Genomic DNA, 18,568 nt, shown 5'->3' on the forward strand with positions numbered 1-18,568 from the left:
ATAACAAATCAATGAACAATAAGTGCTGGCAAGGTGGTGGAGAAAGGGAAACCCTAGTGCACTGTTGGTAGGAATGCAAACTCATGCAGCTGCTTGGGAAAACAATATGGAATTTCCTCAAGAAACTAAAAGTGGAATTATATTTTGATCCAGCAATTCCACTGTTGGGTTTATACCCTAAGAATCCTAAAACACTAATTCAGGAGGGCCTATGCACCCCAATATTCATAGCAGCACAATTTACTATAGCCAAGTTCTAGAAGCAGTTTAGGTGCCCATCAGTAAATGAATGAATCAATAAATATGGTACATTTTCACAATGGAATACTATGCAGTAGAAAGAAAGAAGGAGCTCCTATCCTTTGAGAAAACATGGATGGAATTGGGAAGTATTATGCAAAGTGAATTAAGCCAGGTGGTAAAAGACAAATACTTTATGATCTCACCTATAGGTGGAACCTAATTAATGTTATACATGGAACCTAATTAAGAAAACAAAATGGAAAGCAAGATGTAGCCACAGACATTGAAATAAAAACAAACTGACAGTAAACAGAGGAGAAGTGAGGAAAATAATGTAGAATTAAGGGGAAAGCTATGTAAATTAACATGTATGAGGGACAAATAGACAGAGCCAGGGGGGGTATTGAGGGTGGAGGTGGGCTTTGGTCGGGTGGGGTGAACTCGTGGTAGGAAGTTGTAGACAAGTGTATTCTTACATCATTAAAGAAAAAGTAAAAAAAAAAAAAGTGAACAAAAGAATGCCCTCCTCACCCCAAAAAAGACACAGACTGAATGTCAGGTTATGGTAAAAGACATTTTGAGCAAATGAAAAAAAATTCATAGCAATATGAATATCAATGCAGATAATTAGACTTTTCTTAATTTTTAAAACTTATTTTTTTATTTTTTAAGTACAGTTATAAAAGGGGGACAACTCTACGTAGAGATAAAATAGACTTTAAAATAAAGGCTATAACAAGAGACAAAGAAAGCAGTATCATGATGACAAAGGGATATAACCAAAAAAGAAAATATAACTTGGTTAAATATCTGTTTAGCCAATGTATGTGACCCTAAATATAAAAACAAATAATGACAAGCATAAATTGAGACATACGACTTTTACAATAATAGTAGGGGACTTTAAGACACCATTGACATAAATGAATAGAACATCCAAACAGAAAAATAAACAAGGAAACATCTTTAAATGATATATTACATTGAATCTGTAAATTGTTTTGGGTAATATGGACATTTTGATGATGTTAATTCTTCCAATCAATGAACATGGTATATGTTTCCATTTGTTTGTGTCTTCCTTGATTTCTTTCTTTAGTGTTCTGTAGTTTTCTGCATACAGGTCTTTTACCTTCTGGGTTAGGTATATTCCTAGGTATTTTATTTTTGTTTTTGCTATATTGAATGGGATTTTTATCTTGATTTCTGCTTCTGCTGTTTCATTGTTGGTATACAAAAATGTCTTTGATTTCTTTTTTCTTTGTTTTTAATTTTTTATTGATTATGCTGTTACAGTTGTTCTATTCACTCCTTCATTCCCTTCCACCCTACCCCCATCCCCATCATTACCCCCCCTTTAGTTTATGACCATGTGTCTCAAGTCCTTTAGATTCTATATTTCCCATGCTATTCTTGCCCCCCTGTTTTCTATCTACTGTCTATGCTACTTATTTTCTGTACCTTCTCCCCCTTCTCCTCCTCCCACTCCCCTGTTGCTAACCCTCCTTGAGATCTTCATTTCTATGTTTCCACTCCTGATCTAGCTGTCCTTTTAGTTTGCTTTTGTTTTAGGTGTGGTTCTTAATAACTGTGAGTTTGCTGTCCTTTCACTGTTCATGTTTTTTTAACTTCTTTTTCTTCAATAAGTCCCTTTAACATTTCATATAATAAGGGCTTGGTGGTGATGAACTCCTTGAATTTGATCTTATCTGAGAAGCACTTTATCTGTCCTTCCATTCTAAATGAAAGTTTTGCTGGATAGAGCAATCTTGGTTGTAGGTCTTTGGATTTCATGACTTGGAATACCTCTTTCCAGCCCCTTCTTGCCTGGAAGATCTCTTTTGAGAAATCTGCTGACAGTCTGATGGGGACTCCTTTGTAGGTGACTGTCCCCTTAGTTCTTGATTTCTTGATATTGACTTTGTATCCAGCCGTTTTTGCCAAATTCATTTATTAGGTAGAGCAGTTTTGGGGTAGAGTCTATAGGATTTTCCATGTACACTATCATGTCATCTGCAAACCGTGACAGTTTTGTTTCCTCCTTTCTGATCTGGATGCCTTTTATTTCCTTTTCTTGTCTGATCACTGTGGTTAAAACATCCAACACTATATTGAATAAAAGTGGTGAAGGTGGGCAACCTAGTCTTGTGCCTGATCTTAGTGGAAAAGATTTTAGTTTTTTCCCATTGAGTATGATGTTGGCTGTAGGTCTTTTATAAATGACCTTATTATGTTGGGGAATACTCCCTCTATTCCCACTTTGATGAGTGTTTTTATCATAAATGGGTGTTGTACCTTATCAAATGCTTTTCCCACATCTATTGATAAGATCATGTGATTTTTATCATTGCTTTTGTTTATGTGATGTTTTACATTTACTGATTTATGAACATTGAACCATCCTTGCATGCCTGGGATGAATCCCACTTGGTCATGGTGAGGCAGCAATTCCTCTGCTAGGATTATATCCTAAGAACCCTGAAACACCAATCCAAAAGAACCTATGCACACCAATGTTCATAGCAGCACAATTTACAATAGCCAAGTGCCAGAAGCAACCTAGATCCCTATCAGTAAATGAATGAAACCAAAAATTATGGTACAAATACACAATGGAATTCTATGCAGCAGAAAGAAAGAAGGAGCTCCTACCCTTTGCAACAGCATGGATGGAAGTGGAAAGCATTATGCTGAGTAAAATAAGCCAGGCAGTGAAAGACAAATATGGTACTATCTCACCTTTAACTGGAACTTAAACAACAAAACAAACAAGCAAGCAAAATATAACCAAACACACTGAAATAGAGAACAGGCTGACAGGGATCAAAGGGGAGGGAATTTCAGGGGGGAAGGGGAAGAAGAGTTTACAGGAACTAGTAAAGGACACATGGACAAAAGCTAAGGGGGGTGAAAATGGGAGAGAGGTGGGGAGCACTGGGGGTGGTGAGCTGTGATGAGAATAAAAGACAGAAAACTGTACTTGAACAATTAAAATAAATAAATTTTAATATAAATAAATAAAATGATATATTAGATCAATTTGAGTTAATAGATATTCTTAGGACATTATTCCCCCAAAGCAACAGAATATATATTCTTTTCAAGTGCACACAAAACATTTTTTAGGTTAGATCACATATTAGGGCACTAAACAAGTTTTAATTAGAGGTGATTGAAACCACACCAACAATTTTCTCATGTCACAATGGCATCAAACTAGAAATTAACTACAAGAAGAAAAATGGAAGCAACAGATATATGTGGAGATCAAAAAATATGATTCTAAACAACCAATGTATGAAATTAGAAATCAAACATAAAGTAAAAAACCTTGAGACAATTGAGAACAAAAGCATAACCTTACAAAATTAATGGGATACAGCAAAAGCAATTATAAGAGTACTATTTATGGATACTTGAAGAATCAGGACAAGCCCCAAATAGACAATCTAAATTTATACTGTAAGAAGCTAGAAAAAAACCCAAAGTGAGTAGAGGAAAAAACTAATAAAGATCAGAATGGAAATCATGAAAATAGAAAATATTAAAACAATGGAAAACATTAATGAAACTAAAAGCTGGTTCCTTGACAGGATAAAATGGACAAACTTCCAATAAAACTCATTAAGCCAAAGTGAGAGAGGGACTAAATACATAAAATCACAAATAAAAATAAGTGATAACTGACACCTAAAAATGCAAAAAATCATCAGAAAATACTACAAATAATTATATACTGACAAAATAGACAACCTAGAAGCAATGGGTATATTCCCAAAAGTATACAATCTTCCATGACTGAGTCAGGAAAGAACAGAAAATTTGTACAGACCAATAACTACCAGCAAAATTAAATCACTAATCAAAAACTCCAAACATACAAAAGTCAGGAGTAGAGGCTCCATAGGTAAATTTTATCAGATATTTAAAAAATAATCAGTTATTATCCTTCTCAAACTAGTCAAATTCAAAGTAAAGGAGATACTTTCAAACTTAATTTTGTAAGCGAACATTACAGTGATGCCAAAACTAGAAAAAGACACCTCAAGAGAGAGAGAAATTAACCATACGTCAATATCCTTGATGACATTTCATGCAAAAATTTACAACAATATATAAACAAATTCAGCAATACATTACAAAGACATTACACTATATTCAAGTGGAGTTTCTTCCTAGGATGAAAGTTTGGTTCAATATCTTCAAATCAATTAATATGATGCACCACATAATCAAAGTGAAGGATAAAATATACATGATCATATCAATAGATGCAGAAAAATCACTTAACAGAATTCAATATCCAATTATGATACAAACTTGTGGCAGTGGAGATAGAGGGAACTTACATCAACATAATAAAGACCACATATGACAAACCTGCAGCTAACTTCATACTCAATGGTAAGAAGCTGAAAACCCTTTCTTTAAAATTAGGAATAGTACAAGGACGGATATATTTAGCACTTTCATTTAACATAGTATTGGGATTCATGACCATAGCATCAGAAAAGAAAAAGCGATAAAGGTATCCAAATTGGAAAGGAAAAAGTAAAACTATCATTCTTTGCAGAGGACATGGTACACTAGAAAACCTTAAAGATTTCACACCCCCCCAAAAAAAACCCCAAAATTCCTACTAGAATTGATAAAAGAATTGAGTAAAGTAGCAATATACAAAATAAATATTCAAAAATCAGTTGCATTTTTATACACCAATAACAAACTATCAGAAAGAGAAATTAAGAACACAATCTTCTATAATTGTATCAAAAAGGGTAAAAAAAACCCTAGAAATTAATTTGACCAAAGAAATAAGAGGTATGTACACAGAAAACTATAAGACATTTCAAAATATCAAAGACATGAATAAAGGAAAAGATATGCTATTCTAATGTGCAGGAAGAGTTAATAACATCAAAATGTCCATATTCCACAAAACAACCTACAAAATCATGCAATTTGTATTAAATATCAATGACACTTTTCCTGCAACTAACACAAATAACCTAACATTTACATGGAACCACAAGAGACAAATAGCCAATGCAATATTGAGAAAGTGTAAAGTTGGAGGTATAACAGGACCTAATATAAAACTACACTACAAAAATGTAGTAATTAAAACAGCATGGTACTGGACCAAAAACTGATGCATAGATCAATGGAATAAAATAGAAAGCCCAGAAATAAACCCACACTTGAATGGTCAATTAACCTAGGACAAAAAAGGCAAAATGGGATTTTGCCTTTACAATGGGATTGTAAATTGGTGCAGGCACTATGGAAAACAGTATGAAATTCCTCAAAAAATTAAAAATAGAATTACCATAGGAATAAGCAATTCCATGTTTAGGTGTTTATCAATAGAAATCCAAAACACTGATTTGAAAAGATACATGCACCCCAATGTTTATTGAAGCATTATTTACAATACCCAAAATATGGAAACTATCTAAATGTCCATCAATATCTGAGTGGATAAAATGTTATATATACACATAATGGACTTCAGTCAAATCTCAGTTCTTGAACATCTCCCATTTGAAACAATTCAGTTCTCAATTAAGTTGTTTCTGAAAAAAAATGTCTCATCTGTTAATCAAAACTTTAGTTCTTTTTGTTTGTTTGTTTTTTTGTTTTTTTTAATTGATTTTATTTAGTTATTTTTCAAGTACAGTTTTTTGTCTATTTTTCCCATCCCAGCCTCCCCTGCCCCTTGCTCCCCAACTCCCTCCCATTTCCACCCCCCTTAGTTCTCCTCCCTGTGTCCTTCCTATTTGTTCCTCTAAATCCCTCCCCCTTTTTCCCCTTAACTTCCCTTCCTTCTCCCCTCTGGTCACTATCCCCTTGTTCTCTATTTCAGTGTCTTTGTTTTTTTTTTTCTGCTTGCTTGTTTTTGTTGTTTAGCTTCCTGTTAAAGGTGAGATCATATGGTATTTGTCTTTCAGCACCTGGCCTATTTCACTCAGCATAATGCTTTCCAGTTGATCCATGTTGTTGCAAAAAGTAGTAGTTCCTTCTTTCTCTCTGCAGCATAGAATTCCATTATGTATATGTGCCACAATTTTTTGATCCATTCATTTACTGGGCACCTAAGTTGCTTCCAACTCTTGGCTATTGTAAATTGTGCTGCTATGAACATTGTGGTGCATAGGTTCTTTGAAATTGATGTTTTAGGATTCTTAGGATATAATCCCAGCAGTGGAATTGCTGGGTCAAAAGGCAGGTCGATTATACTGTTTTCCATAATGGTTGTACCAGTCTGCAATCTAAATACACCAATAACAACAAAAGAAATTGAAGCAGTAATCAAAAAACTTCCATCACACAAAAGCCCCGGACCAGATGGTTTCACAGGAGAATTCTACAAACCATTTAAGGAAGAGCTAACCCCTCTTCTCCACAGACTATTCCAAAAAATCCAGAAGGATGGAAAACTCCCAAATTCTTTTTATGAAGCCAGCATCATCCTAATTCCAAAACCAGATAGAGACACAACAAAGAAAGAAAACTTCAGGCCAATATCACTCATGAACATAGATGCTAAAATCCTCAACAAAATATTGGCAAATCGCATCCAACAATATATCAAAAAGATCATACACCATGACCAAGTGGGATTCATCCCAGGGATGCAAGGATGGTTCAATATTCGCAAATCAGTAAATGTAATATATCACATAAACAAAAGCAAAGACAAAAATCACATGATCATATCAACAGATGCGGAAAAAGCTTTCGATAAGGTACAACACCCATTTATGATAAAAACACTCAGCAAAGTGGGAATACAGGGAGCATTTCTCAAAATAATAAAGGCCATATATGAGAGACCTACAGCCAATATCATACTCAATGGGAAAAAACTAAAATCTTTTCCACTAAGATCAGGAACAAGACAAGGTTGTCCACTTTCACCACTTCTATTCAAAGCTTTAGTTCTTGACCCAACAACACTGTTATGCTGATATCTGTGTGATCAGTCATGTGTCTCTCAGGCAACCAACAAAGGGGAAATTGTGCATTGTTAACATCTCACGGAATTGTACTGTAAATAATTTTCTGTTTTTTTATTTTGCTGCTGCTTACTATTAATAAATACGTACAATAAGTCACCATGGGTCCTAAGAAGGTTGTGATAGCAGCAAAGTTAAAATGAAAGTTGTGAAAAAAACCATAGAGCTTAAAAAAATAATTGCAAAGTATGATAGAGGTATTCACCTATTTGATCTGGCTACTGAGTATAACACTGACAATTAGCACAGTTTTAAAACATAAAGAGTGATGATGTTTCTAAGGGTATAAAAGTGCTCACAAAACAATCACAGGCAATTGGAGAGGTAGGAAAATGTTGATTCAACTAAACAAGAAGCAGGTAGCCAGTGACAGCATTTTGGAGGTAATGACATGTGAAAAAGTGAAGATGCTACATGCTGACTGTCTGAAAGAATCCTGGAAGGAGGGCTAAAAGTGATTCATTTAAGGATAGTATGGCATGGCTGCATAAATTTAGGAAGAAAAGCGGCACTCATAGAATAGTGAGGCATGGGGAGGCTGCCAGTTCTAACAAAGTAGCTGCTGATAATTCCCTGGAGAATATTAAGAATTCATAGAGGCCAAGGGACTTGTTCCCCAATGAGTATTCAGTTGTGATGAGACAGGAGTCTTCTGGAAGAAAATGCCAAGAAAAACATACATAAAGGAGTAGAAGTCATTTCCAGGACACAAGCCAGTGAAGGACAGGCTGATGTCATTGTTGTGTGGGAATGTGAGTGGGGACTTTACATGGAGGCCCCAAATCATCTTCCATTTTGAAAACACCTATGTTTTCAAAAAAATGTCATGAAAAACAAGTGAATGTGATACAGAGGGCTAATACCAAAGCTTGGATAACCAGGGAATTTTTTTATTGAGTAGATTTATGAAGTGTTGCCCCAAGTGTGAAGAAAGACCTCCAGGAAAAAAACAGTTGCCACTCAGGGCATTTCATGTAATGGACAATGTTACTGCTCATCCTCTAGGCTTGGAGGCCAAGTTGGTGGAGGAGTACAGCTTCATCACTGTTAGGTTCTTGCCACCTATCATAACTCCTTTCATCAGTACATGGACCATTAGATCATTTCTACTTTTAAGAAACTCTACATAAAACCCTGTTTCAAAGATATTTTGGGATGACCTGTGAAACTAATTTAATATCAGGGAATTCTATAAGGAACATTTTACCAGTAATAGCCTCACTTGCTTGAGGCTCATAGACAAAGTATGTGGGGCCATGATTTCCAGGACTATGCAATCAGCCTGGAAGAAACTATGACCTCAGTGTATTTCTGAAAGAGACTTTGAGGGTTTTGAGAATGAGCCTATGTCTATTGTGAAGGACATTGTGTTTCTGGGCTTGGAGGTGGATGGTGATGATGACATAGAGGAATTGGTGCAGGACCATCACACTGAGCTGATCACCAAGGAACTACCAGACCTTCAGAGGGAGCAGCACTGAGGAACTTTCTTCAGAGAAGGAGAAGTTAAGGAAGGATATTCCTACTTCCCTAATGACCCTGACAAAGAAGTAGCAAATTGTGAAATAAACTTTTTCAATAACAATGCAGTGTTTCACTTCATGTAAGTATTAAAATGCAGGTAAAAAATATCACTGGGTAGGTTTTCAGTGAGATATAGGCCCAGTGATGTGAAGTAAGCTCTAGTGGAGCAAAGAGACCAACAAGATGGAAGAAAAAACCCAGAACAGTTACTTGATGTTTTTATGGAAGGAAACTCCCCTTCTAAACAATAACATCTGTCCATCACTCTGCTCCATATTCAGTCATCAATAGCTCTCACAATTAAAGGTAAGTTTTAGTGTGTATATAAATTTTTACTAAAAAAATGAAAATTTATATTTCATTTCCTTTTTTGTCAAATTTTCATTTATATTTGATCTTCTTTTATTTTAAAAATGTTTATTTATTAATTAAACATTATATTAGATATGTACTGTATATAAGAAAGGCTAAAACAAGGAATCATTTGGGGGTCTGAAATGGATTAATTCAATTTAAATTATTATCAATAGAAAAAAAATGATTCAGTCTTTAAACATATCATTTCTCAAACAGCTTTCCAGAGCAAATTAAGTTTTAGAATCAAGGTTCCATTGTCATAAAAAGAATAAATTTTTACTGTTTTCAGAAACATCATAGCAACTTTTATTATGACTTTCTATTTATTAACTAAAATTTCATGATACTAAAATGGATTAATGGGGAAGAAGGATGAAAATGTCACAATTATCTCATTAGTGCTTAATCAGAGAAATTGTACATATTTAAAGAAAAAATTTAAATGATTACATTTCAAAATTTGAAAAAAAGAATCTTTATTATACCATTTATTTTCTTTTTAAAATTTGCTTTTATTTTTAATTACAGTGGACATTTAATATTATATTAATTTCATGTGTACAGCATAGTGGTTAGATTTTTATATAACTTATAAAATGATTCTTCAGTAAGTTTAGAACCCACCTGATGCCATACATAGTTATTACACTATATTCATTATATTCCCTATGCTGTACTTTACCTCCCCATGATTATTTTGTAATTGCCAATTTGTACTTCTTAATTCTTTCCTCTTTTCCCCCACCCCCAACCCCCTTCCCCTTTGGTGACCACCAGATTTTTTCTTTATATCTGTAAGTCTATTTCTGTTTTGTTTGATTATTTTGTTTTTTAGTTTTTACATATAAGTAAAATCATATGGTATTCTTTCTCTATATGACTTACATCATTTAGTATGATACTCTCTAGGTCCATCTATGTTGTCACAAATGGAAGTATTTTATGACCAAGTAAAATTCCATTATACCACTTACTTATCCATTAATTTTTTATTGGAGCATTTAATCCATTTAAATTTAAAGTAATTAATGGTAGGTTTGCAGTTATTGCTATTTAATTAATTATTTTATGATTCTTCTTGTAGTTCTTCTGTGTGCCTTTCTTCTTCTCTTGCTCTCTTGTATGTTGATGACTTTCTCTATAATGTTTAAGTTTCTTTCTTTTTATTTTCATTTATCTCAGAGTTTTGGTTTGTGGTTTTCATGAGATTTTTTAAATGATATACCATGTTTACAGCAATTCTTAAGTTGATTTTCAATTAAGCTCTAACACATTTTAAATCGCTATAATTACTCATCTCTGCTCATTTATATTTTCTTGTTATTTTTATTAATTTATCTTTTTTATTGCTGTTCAATTACAGTTATTTCCATTTTTCCCCTACCACTCTCCCCAGTACCAGTTACCTCCACTTCCCACCTTCAATCCTACCCTCTTCTGGCTTTGTCCATGTCTCTTTTATACATGTTTCTTGACAACGATTCCTCCTTTCCCCCATGATCCCTTCCTACCTCCCCTCTGGTTACTGTCAGTTTCTTCTTAATTTCAATGTCTCTGGTAATATTTTGCTGGCTTGCTTGTTTTGGTTATTAGGTTCCACTAATTGGTGAAATCACATGGTACTTGTCTTTCACCATCTGACTTACTTCACTAAGCATAATGCTCTTCAGATCCATCCATGCTGTCATGAAGGATAGGAGTTTCTCCTTTCTGCTGCATAGTATTCCATTGTGTAAATGTTCCATAGCTTTTTGATCCACTCATTTACCAATGAGTACTTACATTGCTTCCAGCACCTGGCTATTGTAAATAACACTGCTATGAACTTTGGGGTGTATAGGTTCTTTTGAATTTGGTGTTTCAAGATTCTTAGGATATAATCCCAGCAGTTGAATTGCTGGATCAAAAAACAATTCCATACAGGGAATCTATCTACATGGCAGTGGCAAATGGTTTCCATGGCCCAGCACCTGATTCAGAAAAATGGTGGGAGTGAGTCGGCACACAAGAACCAAGCCCATGGATGGGTTTTCCCATGGGGAATCAGGACTGCATTGTACCTAGGCTGCTTTGAGGCTTGCTTTTTGCTAAAACTCACTCACCCTGAAATGAGGCAGCAAATGTTTACTGCATATCTTTAAAGTAACTTCCTAAAATCCATGCTAAACCTTCCAAGTATGGAGTGTAACCAGTTCAGCCATCTTTCCCCTTGTATTTGCAAATATCCTTTTTCTTTGAAGTAATTAGCCACATACTCTCTTTTGTTATCTGTAAAAAGTAACCACCTAAAGTGAACCTGTGCATAGTAAATGAAGACCATCCTTGATGTAATGTGCCCAGAAAAGCAATAAAAGCCTGTCCAGGAAGGGTCAGGGTGCTCTCTCATGTAGAGAGTTGCCATGCCACCCCTTTTTCTCTACAGGACTTCCATACTCCATGTTAATTTGTTCATCACAACTACAACACATGGACCCCACTGGCCAGAGTCCCCATCAATTCCATTTTCAGTTTTTTGAGGAAATTCCATACTTTTTCCACAGTGGCTACACCAGTCTGCATTCCCAGCAACAGTGTACTAGGCTTCCGTTTTCTCCCCAACTTTGCCAGCAATTGTTGTTTATTGATTTATGGCCATTCTGACTGGTGTGAAGTGATATCTGATTTTGGTTTTAATGTTCATCTCTCTGATGGCTATTGATGCTCAGCATCCTTTCATATGTTACTGGGCCCTCTGTAAGCCCTCCTCAGAGAAGTGTCTGTTCAGGCCCTTTGCCCATTTTTTTTTCCCTTTATGTTTTATTTTTTATTTTATTTTTTTTAATATTAAATTTTATTTGGTTACTTTTCAAGTACATTTTTTTTAATCTATTTCTCCCATCCCACCCCACCCCCCCGCCCGGTCTCCCCCCTCCCTCCCATCCCCCCCCCCCCCCAGTCCTCATCTCTGTGTCTTTCATACTTGTTCCTCAAAATCCCTCCCCATTTTTCCCCTTAAGTTCCCTTCCCTCTCCCCTCTGGTCGCTGCCCACTTGTTCTCTATTTCAGCGTCTTTGTTTTTATTCTGTTTGCTTGTTTGTTTTATTCTTTAGCTTCCTGTCAAAGGTGAGATCATATGGTATTTGTCCTTCAATGCCTGGCCTATTTCACTCAGCATAATGCTTTCCAGTTCCATCTATGTTGTTGCAAAAGGTAGTAGCTCCTTCTTTCTCTCTGCTGCATAGAATTCCATGGTGTATATGTACCACAATTTTTTGATCCATTCATTTACTTACTGATGGGCACCTAGGTTGCTTCCAACTCTTGGCTATTGTAAATTGTGCTGCTATGAACATTGGGGTGCATAGGTTCTTTGAAATTGATGTTTTAGGATTCTTGGGGTATAATCCTAGCAGTGGAATTGCTGGGTCAAAAGGCAGGTCAATTTTTATTTTTCTGAGAAAATTCCATACTGTTTTCCATAATGGTTGTACCAGTCTGCAATCCCACCAACAGTGAACTAAGGTCCCCTTTTCCCCACACCCTCTCCAACATTTGTTGTTTGTTGCTTTGTCTATTATAGCCATCCTGACTGGTGTAAAGTGGTATCTCATTGTGGTTTTAATTTGCATCTCTCTGATAGCTAACGATATTGAGCATCTCTTCAAGTGTCTCTGGATATTCTGTATGTCCTCCTTGGAGAAGTGTCTGTTCAAGTCCTTTTCCCATTTTTTAATTGGGTTCGATGTCTTCCTAGAGTGGAGTCGTGTAAGTTCTTTGTATATTTTGGAGATTAAACCTTTGTCTGAGGTATCATTGGCAAATATGTTTTCCCATACAGTTGGTTGTCTTTTTAATTTAATACTGTTTTCTTTAGCCATGCAGAAGCTTTTTATTTTGATGAGATCCCATTAGTTTATTCTTATTTGATTGTTTGTCTTCCTGGAGTGGAGTTGTGTGAATTCTTCATATATTTTGAAGATCAAACCCTTGTCAGAGGTATCCTTTGCAAATACATATTCCCATTTGGTTGGTTCCTTTTTCATTTAGCTTTTGTTTTCTTTAGCCATACAGAAGCTTTTTATTTTGGTAAAGTCCCATTTGTTTATTCTTTCCTTTATATCTCTTGTTCTAGGGGACATATTGGTGAAAATGCTGCATGCAGTATCTGAGGTTTTTCTACCTATGTTCTCCTCTAGGACTTTTATATTATCATGCCTTATAGTTAAGTTTTTATCCACGTTGAGCTTATTTATATGTATTGTATAAGTTAGTGGTTGAGTTTTATGTTTTTGCATGTAGCCGCCCAGATCTCCCAAGATCATTTATAGAAGAAGCTATTTTAATTCCATTTTATGTTTTTGCCCCCTTTGTCTAATACTAATTGACCATAGTGACATGCATGTATTACTGGGCATTCTTTTCCTTTCCATTCCATTGTTTTATGTGTCTGTTATTGTGCTAGTACTAAAGTGTTTTGATTAAAGTGGCCTTTCAATATAGTTTGATGTCAGATATCGAACTATATCCCTCCTCCTTTGTTCTTCTTCCTCAAGATTGCTGCAATTATTTGGGGTCATTTATGGTTCCATATACATTCTTAAAATGATTGTTCTATATCTGAGAAATGTCATTGGTATTTTAATAGGGATTACCTTGAATCTATACATTGCTTTTGGTAGAATGGACATTTTAATGATGTTAATTCTTCCAGTCCATGAACTTGATATATGCTTCCATTTATTTGTATCTTTTTAAATTTCTTTCTTCAGTGTTGTGTAAATTTGTGAATACAGATCTTCTACCTCCTTGGTTAGGTTTATTCTTAGGTATTTTATTTTTTCTTGCTATAGCAAATGGGATTTTTTTTTCTGATTTGTGTTTCTGATATTTAATTGTTGATGTACAAAAATGCCTTCCACCCCTGGCTGGTGTAGCTCAGTGGATTGAGTGCAGGCCTGCGAACCAGACAACCACAGTTCGATTGCCAGTCAGGGCACATGCCAGGGTTGCAGGCTGGTTCCCTGCAGGCCCGTTCCCAGCAGGGAACCCACGAGAGGCAACCATACATTGATGTTTCTTTCCCTCTCTCCTTTCTTTCCCCTCTAAAGATAAATAAATAAATAAAATCTTTAAAAAATATTTTAAAAAATGCCTTCCATTTTTGAATATTGACTTTGTATCCTGCTGTTTTTCCCAATTTACTTATTAGGTCAAGTAGTGCTTTGGTGATGTCTATAGGATTTTCTATGTACATTATCATGTCATCTCTAACAATGACAGTTTTGCTTCCTCCTTTTCAATTTGGATGCCTATTATTTTCTTTACTTCTCTGATTGCTGTAACTAGGTCTTCCAGTACTATATTTTCTAGAACTGGTGAAAGCACACACCCTTGTGTTGTTCTTGATCTTATTAGGAAAGCTTTAAGTTTTTTCCCATTCAGTATCATATTGGCTATAGGTTTCTCATACATGGCATTTATTTTATTGACATATGCTCCCTCTACTCTCACTTTGCTGTGTGTTTATATCTTACATGGGTGCTGTACCTCATCAAATGCTTTTTCTGCATCTATTGATATGATCCTGTGATTTTTTGCCTTTCCCTTTGTTTGATTGCAAATATTGTAGCATCCCTGCATCTCTGGGATGATTCTCAATTGTTCATGGTGTATGATCTTTTAACTTATTGCTGATTGTGGTTTACCAGCATTTTGTTGAGGATATTATCACCTATGTTCGTCAGAGATACTGGCCTATAGTTTTCTTTCTTTGCTCTGTCATTATCTATTTTTGAGATTAGGATGATGATGGCTTCATAAAAAAAGTTTGAGAGCCTTCCCTCTTCTTGAATTTTTTTGAATAATCTGTGAAGGATAAGGATTAGCTATTCCTTAAATGCTTTGTAGAATTCTCCTATGAAACTATCCAGTCCAGGGCTTTTGTGTATCAGAAGTTTTTTTATTACTGCTTGAATTTCATCTGCTGTTATTGGTCTATTCAGGCTTTCTGCTTCTTCTTCATTCAGTTTTGGAAGATTATATTTTACTAAAAATTTGTCCCTTTCATCCAGGTTTTCAAAATTTTTGGCATATCGTTGTTCATTGTAATTTCTTAGAATCCTTTGTATTTCTGTGATATCCGTTGTAATCTCTCCTCTTTCATGTCTGATTTTCCTATTTAGATCCTGTTTTTTCTTGATGAGAATTATTAAAGGCTTATTGATTTTGTTTATCTTTTCAAGGAACCAGCACCCGTATTTATTGATCCTTTGAATTGTTCTTTTAGTGTCTATGTCATTTAATTCTGCACTGATGATGGTTATTTTCTTTATTACACTTGCTCTAGACTTTTTCTCTTGTTGTTCCTCCAGTTCTCCTGGATGTAGTGTTAGGTCATTTACTTGAAATGTTTCTATCTTTTTTTTTAGGTAATTCTGTATTGCTATGAACTTTTCTCTCAGAACTGCCTTCTTTGTGTCTCATGGGATTTGGACTTTGTGTGCTCATTTTCATTTGTTTCCAGAAATTTTTTTATTTCTTCCTCTATCTCATTTATAACCCATTCATTGTTTAATAACATGCTATTCAATCTCCACAAATTTGAGTATTTTTGAGTTTTTTTCCCTTGAGGTTGGTTTCTAGTCTCAGTCCCCTGTTGTCTGACAATATGTTTGATATGATTTCAGTTTTCTCAAATTTTTGGCAGTTTTTTTGTGTGTTCTATCATGTGGTCTATCTTTGAAAATGTTCCATGTGCATTTGAAAAGAATGTATATTTTACTTCTTTGGGAAGAAAGGTTCAATATATATCAGTTAAAACCATTTGATCTGTGGTATTGTTCAACACCTCAATATCTTTGTTGATATTTTGTTTGGAAGATCTATCCATTGTTGACAGTGGGAGGTTAAATTTAATATAATGGTGTTGCTGTCTATATCTTTCTTGAAGTCCTCTAAGATTTTCCTTATTTATTTGGGTTCTCCTATGTTGGATGTTCCTGTGCTTATAAAGTTTATGTCTTCTTGATGGATTCTTCTATTGAGTATTATGAAGTGTCTTCTGTATCTCTTTTTGTGGTGTTTGTTTTGAAGTCTATTCTGTCTTACATAAGTATTGCTACCATGGATTTTTTTTCCTCTCCACTTGCTTTGAACATTTTTTCCAACACTTCACTTTCAATCTGTGTAGGAGTTTTGTTCTGAGATGGGTCTCTTGTTGGCAGTGTCTGCATGGGTCGTGATTTCTTATCCTCCAGTTACCCTATATCTTTTGATTTGAGCAATTTATTTATATTTAAGGTTAGTATTGATAGGTACTTATTCACTTTCCTCCTTTGTACCTATGTTCTTCTCTCCCACTCTTTTTCTTCCTCTTCTTAAAGCAGTCCCCTTAGCATATTTAGAAGTGCTGTTTTGGTGGAGGTGTATTCTTTTAACCTTTTTTTTTTTTTTTGGTCTAGGAAACTTATTTCACCTTTCATTTTAATTGACAGCCTCACTGTGTAGAATAGACTTGGTTGCAGGCCTTTGCTTTTCATTACTTGGAATATTTCTTGCCATTCCCTTCTGGCTTGTAATGTTTCCAATACCCTTATTAGAGCTCAGTTGTATGTTACTTCCTGTTTCTCCCTTCATGCCTTTAAAATTCTCTCTTTCTTAACATTTGTTGATTTAATTATGATATATCTTTGAGTAGGTTCTTTGGGTTCATCTTGATTGGAACCCTCTGTGCTTCCAGAACTTGCATAGCTTTTCCCCTCTACAGGTTAGGGAAGTAGTCTGTTGTTACTATTATTTTTCATACAAGTTTTCTATCTCTTGCTCCTTTTTTTCTGTTTCTGTCATTTATATGATTTGAAAGTTGTTGTGTTTCATATTGTCCTATAGTTCCTTGAAGCTGAGTTCAATTTTTTTTAGTCTTCTTTCATGCAGCTCCTCTGCATGGGTATTTCTTTCTACCTTGTTTTCCAACTCATTAATTTGGTCCTCTGGTTCATCCAACCTGCTTGTTATTCCTTCAACTGTGTTTTTTTTTTAGATATTTAATTTTTCATTTCTTCCTGATTCTTGTTTATAGTTTCTACTTCCCTGTTCATACTGTTGTAGTTCCCAATTAGTTCTTGTAGTTGTCAGTGAGTTTCTTGAGCATGCTTATAACCATTGTTTTGGATTCTATTTCTGATAGTTTGCTTACCTCCATTTCATTTAGCTCTTTTACTGTGGAATCTTCCATTTCTTTTGATTGTGTGAGTCATTTTGTTTGTTTCTGTAATTCCAGATGCTCTACTTTGTCAGCTGTCTTCATAAGGTGAACTTCTGTGATAGGAGTTCTGTGGGACTCAGGGGTGTAGTCTCTCTGATTTCCTTGTCTGAATACTCTAACGTTGACTTTTCTTCTGTTTGTGTGGGCTCTCTTATTGTACTTGGGTTTTACATGTTGGTGACTCCTTTGTCTTTGGGTTCTCCCCGCAGAGGGCTTACTGATTTTCACAACTCTCCACTTTGTGTTGCATGCTGTTGTATAGGTGTTGGTTAACAAAACAGTATTACCAGACAACCAAACCTACACCAGCAAAAAGAACCCACCTACCACATCAGCAATGTACAATCTGAATAAAAAGAACAAAAAGTAAAAGACCAAGAGTAGTGTGTTATTTAGAATACAAATGAAGTGCAAGAAGAAAAATTAAAATGCAATATGAAAGAAAGAATAAAAACAACCAAGCAAACAGTTAAAACAAAAAACACACAAAAATCTATGCAAGTGGAGAGATGAGAAATAATTTAAAAATGCAAGTTCTGAAAAAATGCAAGCTCTGAAAGTGAAATTTGTCTCAGCTGTTGGTGTTCACATTCTGACTTCTTTCTGGATCTGTCTCCAGTTTTCTCATAGCTCCAGGTCTTACTGTCTTATTCTTTAAAATTAAAAAAAAAAAAAAAAAAGAAAAGAAGTGGAAGACTTCTGCTGATTTTAAACATACCAGTCCAGTTTTTTCAGGTCTTCTGGGATCCTGCAGGTAGAGGGGATCTGAGCTGCATTTTTTTTTTTTACTCTTCCTGTAGTTCCATAGTGATGGGGACTCAGTCTGGGTTATGATAGTCACAGGTGCCCAGTTTCCAGACCATTCCAGCAGATCACTGTGTGGCCTGCACTGTCCACCCTGTGCATTTGTACCAGGCCATCACTGATAATCCACCTTGTTTTGCAACCCTTTGATCAGTCCCTGAGGTATACAGAGTGGGAGCAAATGACTTACACCCTCCCCCATCTTGGTTAGCTTAGCCACTGCATGAGCGAGGTCCCTCCCTAATGGCTTAGGTCCACTTTTAAAAAACATCTCGTTGGGTGCTGCTGCCTCTCTGAGCCCCTACTTCCCCACTTTGATCAATCTGTGAGGCACCCTGAGTGGGAGCAAATCAGGCCTACACTCCTCCCTCTTCAATGG

The sequence above is a fragment of the Artibeus jamaicensis genome, unplaced genomic scaffold (assembly GCF_021234435.1).
Source record: "Artibeus jamaicensis isolate MK-2021 breed Jamaican fruit bat unplaced genomic scaffold, CSHL_Jam_final contig_311, whole genome shotgun sequence".
In the NCBI taxonomy this organism is placed as follows: domain Eukaryota; kingdom Metazoa; phylum Chordata; class Mammalia; order Chiroptera; family Phyllostomidae; genus Artibeus; species Artibeus jamaicensis.